This window comes from Ovis aries, chromosome 2, assembly GCF_016772045.2.
Source record: "Ovis aries strain OAR_USU_Benz2616 breed Rambouillet chromosome 2, ARS-UI_Ramb_v3.0, whole genome shotgun sequence".
Classification (NCBI taxonomy): domain Eukaryota; kingdom Metazoa; phylum Chordata; class Mammalia; order Artiodactyla; family Bovidae; genus Ovis; species Ovis aries.
Genome location: NC_056055.1, coordinates 222,208,240 through 222,219,246, shown reverse-complemented (window position 1 = coordinate 222,219,246; position 11,007 = coordinate 222,208,240).

Below are 11,007 nucleotides of genomic sequence, written 5' to 3'. Positions count from 1 at the left end.
ACCAAATAGTTAAAAGACCTGTACACTAAAAACTATAAGTTATTGATGAAAAACATTGAAGAACACACAGGTAAATGGAAAAAATACTCCCTATTCATGAATTGGAAGAATTAGTGTTGTTAAAATGCCCATACTACCCAAAGCAATATACATATTCAGTGCAATTATATCAAAATTCCAAAGGCAGTTTTCACAGAAATAAAGTAAATAATCCTAAAATTTTCTATGATATCATAAAAGGCCCAAAGCAATCCTGAGAAAGAAGAAAAAAGCAAGAACCATCTCACTCCCTGATTTCAAGCCATACTGCACAGCTATAGTAATCAAAATAGTATGATACTGGCACTAAAACAGAACACATAGATCAATGGAATAGAGAGACCCAAAATAAATATCATCAATTAATATACAACAAAGGACCCAAGAATGCACAAGGGAAAGGGACAGTTTCTTTAATAAATGGTGTTGGGAAAACTGAATAGCCACAGGCAAAAAATTAAAACTAGATCATTATCTTACACCATACCTAAAAGTAACTCAAAGCGGATTAAAGACTTAAATGTAAGCCTTGAAATCATTAAACTCCTAAGAAAAAAGATAGGCACTAAGATCCTTGATATCCGTTTCAGAGATGATTTTTTGGATTTGACACCAAATCCAAAGGCAACAAAAGCTAAAACAAAAACAAAGAACAAACAAATGAAACAATACCAAACTAAAAACTTCTGCATAACAAAGGAAAATCATCAGCAAAATGAAAAGGCAATCTACTGAATGGGAGAAAGTATTTGCAAATCATATATCTAATAAAGGGTTAATAGCCAAAATATACATAAATAACTCATACAACTCAATAGTTTTAAAAAAAATCCAATTTTAAAATGAGCAGAAGATCCAAATAGACATTTTTCCAAAGAAGACATACAGATGGCCAACAGACACATAAAAAGATAATCAACATCACTCATCATGAGGGAAGTGCAAATCGAAACCACATGAGATATCACCTCACACTTGTCAGAGTGGCCATTTTCAAAAAGAGATGTTGCCAAGGATGTGGAAAAAAGGGAGCCCTTGTGCAGTGTTGGTGGGAATGTAAACCAGTGCAGCCACAATGGAAGAAAGCCATAGCGGTTCCTCAAAAATTTAAAAATAGAGCTACTATATGATCCCACAATCCCACTTTTGGGTATTTATCAGAAAAAAATGAAAACACTAATCTGAAAAGATACATTCACCACATTTGTTGCAGCATTATTTACAACAGCCTAGACATGGAAACAACCTGTGTCCATCAATGGACAAATGGATAAAGAAAATGTGTTATATAAATACAATGAATTCAGCCACACATACACAAAAAAAGGATCAAATCTTTCCATTTGTAATACCATGAATGGACAACAAGGGCATTATGCTAAGTGCGATAAGTCAGACCAAGACAGACAAATACCATGTGATCTCACTTATATGTGGAATTTAGAACAAAAACAAAAACCCAGTTCACAGATACAGAGAGAAGACTGATGATTGCCAGAGTCGGGGGGGGGGAGGGGGGGGGGGGAGGGAGGGTAAGGAGTGGGCAAAATGGGTGAAGAGGGTCAAAAGGTACAAACTTCTAGTTATAAAATAAATAAGTCTCGAGGATGTAATGTACAGCATGGTAACTATAGTTACCATGTATTGCACATCTGAAAGTTACTACAAGAATAAATCATAAAAGTTCAAAAAGCTATAACCATGTAGGGTGATAGATGTTAACTGGATTTATTATAGTGATCATTTTGCAGTGTATACAAATTTCCAATCTTTATGTTGTACACATGAAGCAAATATAATATGTCAGGTATGCCTCAGTTTAATAAGTAAGTAATAAACTAAAAAACAAACAAACAAACTGGGCCTATCAACAATTATAAGAGCAGCTTTTAAGTGTCTTTTCAAAATATTATAGGCAGTTTTCTGTTTTCTCCAGAATGTACATAAGGCAATTCATGTCTTCATTTCTCCCCTCTGTTCTAACCTTTAACTAGGTCTTGTATGTTCCCCTCTTATTCTAAAACTCTAAAGTAGGGATGATATTTTGAGCATGTCTCCTGATGTATTTGCCTTTTCAATAACCTGATTCCCTTCTCTTTACAACTATTTCATTGTTAGTGGTTAAAAAAAGAGAATGGCATAACCCCCTAGGAACTGTGGAGGCTATGATACAGGGACAGCTCTTGTCGGGAGAGAAGGGAAAATAAGAAGCTCTTTCAGCACTAGGGAGAAGATCCTAAGGACAGAGAGAGGAAGAGAGAGGCAAGAGGTCAGACTTAGATAAGGGGTTTTGCTCTGCCTCCCACCTTGCAGTGGCCAGAAGTAGTGGAAGCTCTCAGATTGGATGGAGTGATCCCCACAGAGGAGAGGGCCTGCTCCCTACACACTCTATAAAGTTAAAAGAAGCTTCCTCCTTGGAAGAAAAGTTATGACTAACCTAGACAGCATATTAAAAAGCAGAGACATTACTTTGCCAACAAATGTCCATCTAATCAAAGATATGGTTGTTCCAGTAGTCATGTATGGATGCAAGAGCTGGATCATAAGGAAAGCTGAGCACTGAAGGACTGATGCTTTTGAACTGTGTTGTTGGAAAAGACTTTTGAAAGTCACTCAGATTGCAAGGAGATCCAACCAGTCTATCCTAAAGGAGATCAGTCTTGAGTGTTCATTGGAAGGACTAATGGTGAAGCTGAAATGCCAATATTTTGGCCACCTGATGTGAAGAACTGACTCATTGGAAAAGACCCTGATGCTGGGAAAGATTGAAGGTGGGAGGAGAAGGGGCCGACAGAGGATGACATGATTGGATGGCATCACTGACTCAAAGGATATGAGTTTGAATGAACTCCGGGAGTTGGTGATGGACAGAGAGGCCTGGTGTGCTGCAGTCCATGGAGTTGCAAAGAGTCGGACATGACTGAGTGACTGAACTGAACTGAATAAAGACTGGCTTCTTGGAGAAGATAAGATATGGGCCTGAAGACACACAGGTGAAACAGGTATCCATACAGCTGTCGGTGGCTGAGTAGAGCATTGAGGAGCCCAGAGATCTCAGCAATGTGGGATTGGGCTAACAAGGGATTATTGATAGCATCCATGAGTCATGTAGCCTTCATCAACAGGAGCCAATGTGATACCCCCACACCAGGTGAGTCTAGTCATACTGAGCAGGCACTAGAATAGGATGCCAGTGATCAGAGGGAATGAATGAACTTTCAGAGGAATCGAGCAAAGACCCAGCAGTACTGTGCTCCACTGGGAAGAAGGGGAAGAGGAGATCTCTTACAAGGAAGAAAAATGCCTCTGATTGGGAGTTTAAACATTCAGATAACTATTTGAAAGAAATGACTAGAAATGCATGAAGTCAACTTTAATTGCTGAGATTAGGTTCCCCATTCCACCATCAACAAAATGGAGGATAAAACTATGGAAAGTAAGACTACATTTTTAACATATCTAGTTGAAACACTACATGTAAATAGACTATTGTTATAATGACAGTGTATCTAGATTTTTCTGTGACAGCCAGTATTAATTATAAATAGCATTCCATTGTCCATGTAATCCTGATTTGCATTTGGAATATGAAGAATATTGTCCAAACATAACAAATTAACCAGAAATGGTTTTTTAAGAACATAATCATTATATTCTTATCAACTAAAAGGAAATGTTGCTAAATGTGTAGAAAATATAATATAGGCTTCTCACAAGTAAGTGAAACTTTTTTCCCAGCAAAAGATTGCTCCTACTTGCTTTCATGAAAGACAGTTTTTCTTTTGGCCTCTTTTTAAATAAAAAGAAAATCCGCTTTACTACATATACATTATTTCCAGTTTAGGGAAGGAAGGCAAATGCCGAATATAAACATTATAGCCAAAGAAAACCAGAAAGAGAGAAAATTATTATGTGTGCGTGTTAGTTGCTCAGTTGTGTCTGACTCTTTGCGACCCCATGGACAATAGCCTGCAAGGCTCCTCTGTCCGTGGAATTCTCCAGGCAAGAATACTGGAGTGGGGTGCCATTTCCTTCTCTGGAGGATCTTCCTGAGCGAGGAATTGAACCCCAGTCTCGCGCATTGCAGGCAGATTCTTTACCATCTGAGTCACCAAGGAAGCCCAAGGAGAACGCAATAGATCTTAAACAACAGGTCTTAAAATGACCTTTGGGGACATAAAGAAGGATGTTAGTGGGTGCCTTGTAGACAAATACTGCACCATCTCTGTTTTACATTCCTCAATTTTTTCCCAACCTGAGAATAAGTTTCCTAATTTACTACAAGACATAATTCCAGAGATAGAGCAAAAGTTAAATAACCTATTTACCTCAGGTAAGCATGAAAATTCAAAATGAATATTGTTAAAAAATATCAAACACATGACAAAAGATAAGTTTACCTTGTAATAAAAAATGTACAAAATGAAGTAAAACATAAGGTAGTTCTATTTGCAATTTTTTAAGGAATCTCCACACTGTTCTCCATAGTGGCTGTACTAGTTTGCATTCCCACCAACAGTGTAGGAGGGTTCCCTTTTCTCCACACCCTCTCCAGCATTTATTGCTTGCAGATTTTTGGATCGCAGCCATTCTGACTGGTGTGAAGTGGTACCTCATTGTGGTTTTGATTTGCATTTCTCTAATAATGAGTGATGTTGAGCATCTTTTCATGTGTTTGTTAGCCATCCGTATGTCTTGCAATCCCACTTCTGGGCATACACACCGAGGAAACCAGAATTGAAAGAGACACATGTACCCCAATGTTCATCGCAGCACTGTTTATAATAGCCAGGACATGGAAACAACCTAGATGTCCATCAGCAGATGAATGGATAAGAAAGCTGTGGTACATATACACAATGGAGTATTACTCAGCCGTTAAAAAGAATTCATTTGAATCAGTTCTGATGAGATGGATGAAACTGGAGCCGATTATACAGAGTGAAGTAAGCCAGAAAGAAAAACACCAATACAGTATACTAACACATATATATGGAATTTAGGAAGATGGCAATGACGACCCTGTATGCAAGACAGGGAAAGAGACACAGATGTGTATAACGGACTTTTTGGACTCAGAGGGAGAGGGAGAGGGTGGGATGATTTGGGAGAATGCCATTCTAACATGTATACTATCATGTGAATTGAATCGCCAGTCTATGTCTGACGCAGGATGCAGCATGCTTGGGGCTGGTGCATGGGGATGACCCAGAAAGATGTTATGGGGAGGGAGGTGGGAGGGGGGTTCATGTTTGGGAATGCATGTAAGAATTAAAGATTTTAAAATTTAAAAAAATAAAATAAAAAAAAGAATACCAAAAAAAAAAAATGAAGTAAAACAGAAGTTATTTTTCAGTTCTAAAACCAAGGGGCAAACATTTTTGATGATAATATGAAATTCTGATGCGGTTTCAATGATGCTAATAGCCTACAACATTTTAGTAAGCAATATGATACATAACCAGAGCCATAGAGATGCTTCCAGTCTCTGAATAGCAACACTACCATCCAAGTTCTGAAAATTAACCTGAAAAAAGGAAAAGGAATTCAAGAAAAGCAAATGTGCTCAACAATATTTGCTGAAGTTTTGTCTAATACCAAATAACAAAAAAACTAAACCAAACAACAGAAAAACTAAAACACTGGAAACAGCTAAATGTCCAAAGCAGGTTTATGATCCATTAACATATTATTCTGCTTCTTAGAAATTACATATAATGCAAACTATCTGAAAACATGGGAATATATTCATTCAGTTCAGTTCAGTCGCTCAGTTGTGTCCGACTCTGCGACCCCATGAATTGCAGCACGCCAGGCCTCCCTGTCCATCACCAACTCCCGGAGGTCACTCAGACTCACATCCATTGAGTCAGTGATGCCATCCAGCCATCTCATCCTCTGTTGTCCCCTTCTCCTCCTGCCCCCAATCCCTCCCAGCATCAGAGTCTTTTCCAATGAGTCAACTCTTCGCATGAGGGGCCAAAGTACTGGAGTTTCAGCTTCAGCATCAGTCCTTCCAAAGAAATTCCAGGGCTGATTTCCTTCAGAATGGACTGGTGGGCAGTCTAACCTAATTCCATCAATTTTCAGATAATAAAAGAAAACCAAACAAGGACAAGCAAAGTTGTGATTTTCCCCCTCTAAAGCCATCGGGTAGTTACCTGCAGAACCATGATTAGCATCCAGCTTTCTCAGACATGTTTAGTGCTTCCTGCGCTACCGCACTGACTTTTTAAAGAAATACAACTCCAAGAATAATGTACCTTTGAGCACTAAATTCAATTTGGTATCCATCTCCACTTAATTGAGTTTGGTTTCCATTCTCTCCCTAGAAAACACTTTAACCTTCAAATGCTGGGCACTGTCCAACAGATGGCAACCCACAAGTCACTTTTAGCTTTAACTTTGAAAGGGTATTTTTGGTGAGGGCATTAATTTCTTAGGTGTGAGCTTATTTAGTTGCTAACTCTTGTCAAAGCTGCAGTTTTCTTTTCTGCTAATATCTGTCAGTTAGTGCCATAGAATAGCTAACCAAAGAGAGTTTTTGCTTTTGGGGTTTTTTAATTTGCTTATTTGGGTTTTATTTTGTTTTATTCTCACTACATAATTTAAAAAGAGAAATCTTCAGAAAGCAAAAACTGAAACAAAGTTTAAAAATGTTCTCACTATATTCCCAGTATTCTCTTCTCTAATTCTTGAAGAAATAGTTATCGGTGAGACAGATTTCTCCCAGAAGCTATTCCTCACTTAAGCCCTTTTATTTCCTTTTTGTTTTTAATCTCTAAATTGTCTGCCTGGAAAGAGAATTCTTTAATTACACTGTAATTTTACCATCTGGATTTATATCAGAGCCACACTGACTCTGGTAAAGACTTTCTTAAAACATATACATTTGAAGAGACAGAATAACTTGTTTATTATGATCACAAAAAATAAAATCAAGGCGTTTAAAGCAAGAAAAAATGGAACCCCACTATCAGAATAAAAGTAGTTTTATTACTTTCATATTGCAAGCAAACATTTTCAACATTTGTGATAGTGGGTATTAAGGATCGATATCTTATTTTTCCATTTAACATTGAAACTCCAGTACTTTGGCCACCTCATGCGAAGAGTTGACTCATTGGAAAAGACTCTGATGCTGGGAGGGATTGGGGGCAGGAGGAGAAGGGGACAACAGAGGATGAGATGGCTGGATGGCATCACTGACTCAATGGATGTGAGTCTGAGTGACCTCCGGGAGTTGGTGATGGACAGGGAGGCCTGGCGTGCTGCAATTCATGGGGTCGCAAAGTCGGGCATGACTGTGCGACTGAACTGCCCAGGTCTACTTATTCTACAGAGCCCTTCTGGGGTTGTAGATCATGCCTAAAAGGATCAGTTCAGTTCAGTGGCTCAGTCATGTCCGCCTCTTTGCAACCCCATGGACTGCAGCCCGCCAGGCTTCCCTGTTCATTACCAACTCCCAGAGCTTGCTCAAACTCATGTCCATCAAGTCGGTAATGCCATCCAACCATCTCATCTTCTGTCATCCCCTTCACCTGCAACCCATTCCAGTACTCTTGCCTGGAAAATTCCATGGGCAGAGGCTCCTGGTAGGCTCCAGTCCATGGAGTTGCAGAGTCAGACATGACTAAGCAACTTTACTTTCTTTTTCTCCTCCTGCCTTCAATCTTTCCCAGCATCAGGGCCTATTGCAATGAATCAGTTCTTTACATCAGGTGGCCTAAGTATTGGAGTTTCAGCTTTAGCATCAGTCCTTCTGATGAATATTCGGGACTGATTTCCTTTAGGATTGACTGGTTTGATCTCCTTGCAGAAAAGCTGAAAAGGGTTGTTGTCATCAAATGACTAAATCAGGAAGAATGAATATTTCACAGTCCGTTGCCCATGTCCTCTAGCCCAAAACCACCAGAACACATCTATATTCAACAGAGTTAGGTTTATTGGCTCATTACAATAAGGGAGTCACCACCTTAAAGAGAACCATGGGTCAAGCACCTAATGAAAGGGATTTAGGATGCACTTGTATTAAGATCTGAACTTATATAGGTAATGTTAAGGAAGGCTCAAGGAAACACAGTGTTGGTTTGATTTGAGTACTATCACAACACAGAAGCGATTCTATCCTTGGATATCATCTTAACACCTCTCTCTTCTTTGGTAGATAGGAGTAACAGAATGAGACTAAAACTATAACTGGTAAAACAGCAGCAGACACGCATGTCAGCCCAGAAAGGGGAATATTGGCTATTTTGGCTTGGACAGGGCTCTTGTTATTGACTGCGTGCAGACAAGTTTACACAGTGGTTTTGCTTTTGTCTTTCTCCATCCATGATCAGAGAGTGGCATTGTCTGATATTGATATTCGGAGAAATTGTTTACGTCCAACAGAACTCCATGGTCTAGCTGTTAGAGCCAGACAGCTTCAAGCTGACAGCAGTCAGGGGCTGCACTTTTCTTTCTCACCATGAAGAAAATAATTAACTCCAGGGATAAGTAATTAGCTCAGAAGCAAGAAAAGGAGGCCTCAGGCTGGAAGCTATTGAAAGGCATAGAGTCAATCCATAAAGCTAAAGCTCTAGGAAAATGAGCCAGAAAACAAGTAAAAGGTATTGACTTGGGAGGAAAAAAGACAGAGACTTAGGAGCAGGTAACACTGGATAGCTTTGGAACTAACCCCTGGAATTCAGAACTTCCACAGGGCTGCTCCTTTTTATGTACAGGTCTTCAGAGGTCATTACTAGGGGAGATTTTTAAGCTAGGCCAGACATAGTAATATCTCAAGTATTTTCCAACTGTATAATTTTATGAAACCTTGCTCCAAATGGTATTTTATCTTTAACAAAACTGATTTGTGTTTAAAATAACAAATGTCGGTCTGTTTTATTGTTAATTTTATTAAAGATAGAATTAAGCCATTAGGTGATATGCCTTATTCAATTTTTCAGTCATCTATGTGTGAATCAGGGGAACTATCATTTATTCTCTAAAAGATATCAAAAGCATAAAAATAATAAAGAGCCTGCCTGTCAATGCAGGAGATGCAAGAGATGCAGGTTCCATTCCTGGGTTGGGAAGATCTCCTGGAGAAAGAAACGGTAAGCCGCTTCAGTATTCTTGCTTGGAAAATTCCATGGACAGAGGAGTCTGGCAGACTATAGTCCATGGGGTTGCAAAGAGTCAGACATGACTGAAAATGTGCACGTGGGCACACACACACACACACACACACACACACACACAGGTGGGAAGAATATGCATTTCAGATTACATGGAATCTTTCTGGTTTTGTAAAGAATAAGCCCTACTTCTCAAACAGTGTATTGGCTCATACTTGAGTATATATTCTTGCTTTTTTAAAAAAAATATTTGCCAATGCAGATCTATTCAGTAATGCTAAAATCCACAGTCCATAATGGTTAATTGGTTACACCCTTCTGGTCAGCATCCGCATGATAGGAGTTTGGATAATACTGAAGTGTTTAAATAGACACATACGAGGCACACAAGACTCCACATCTTGGGGTTTCCTGGGGTGCACACTCAGAACAGGATGGGTATTAGGTCTCACAGAGGGCTACCAGGATCTGAGAAGACCCCAGGCCGATTTCTGGAAGCTGCTGCAGTATTCATGGGCTGCAGAACAATAAAATAGTGATTCTGTTGTTAGTTCCAGTAATTGACTTTGCAGCATCAGAGGCAAAGCACCCCCTGCAGAGGACATCAATAACTCGGTTCCTCTAAGGGGAATTCTTGCTGACGCCTGGGTGGATCCATGACCTTTGACAGATGGAGCAGTATTTGAATATACCAAATCAGGGAAATGAAAACAATAAAAGAAAGGCAATTTGCTAAATGAAATCTACATGAACTAAACTTCCTGCAACCGTTCATCAGAACTTATGAGGGTCACACAGGTTTTTAACCACCTCCACAACTCCAAAAGATCCAGTAATTTCCTCTTTCAAAAAAACAAAAGCTTACTTCTTGAAAACATGTACTAGAAAGAGTACATAGAAATGTACTTGGTTCTCACCCATTTCAACGTTTCAGGTCTTTGTTCTGCTTTAGGATGTGCCTGTGTGTTTATGTATATTTATTATCTTATACCCATTGCAATACCTGTTTAAAAAAAGCAAAACTGAATTTCTTTTCCTCTCAGGAAAAATTTCCGTAAAACCATTTTTGCACAGAATTTTAGTGGAAAGAACAAATCATGCAATTATAGACCAGCTAGATTTTCTTAGGATTTTCTTAGATTTTCTTAAGATTCAGGTTCCATTATCATTATTTGTACCTCAAAAGGAACCCTGAGATGCATCCTCTCTCCACAGTCCCCAATGATGGGAACACTGAACTTTGTGAAAATTGCCAGAGTTTGAAGGAGCTCAGAGCGTTAGTGTGGGGCTCTTGGAGGATGCTTACTTCACTGCAAGATCTTTATCCAAGGTTGTATTCCTTTTTAAATTGGATGTGACACCATGTGCTGTGCTTAGTCACTTAGTTGTGTCTGATTCTTTGTGACCCCATGGACTGTAGCCTGCAAGGCTCCTCTGTCCTTGGAATTCTCCAGGCCAGAATACTGGAGTGGGTTGCCATTCCCTCCAGGAGGGGATCTTCCCACTCCAGGGATCAAACCCAAGTCTCCTGCACTGCAGGCAGATTCTTTACCAGCTGAGCTACCTGGGAAGCCCAAGACATCACGGTCACCTCCACTGAGAAGCTCACACAGACCACAGTTTCAGGCCGTGGTTCTCATACTTTGCTGCATGTTAGAACCACCAGAATGTTGTTATTAAAAATCCTGATGTCAGGCCCCACACCGAAGCCTTCAGACCAAAATCTCTACTGCTGGACCCTGGCATCAGTACTCTTAAAAGCTCCCCTGATAATGCTAAAATGCCAACAAGCTTGAGAACCACTGGTTTAAGTTAAAGGGAAAACCAAACAAACAAAACTAAGGTC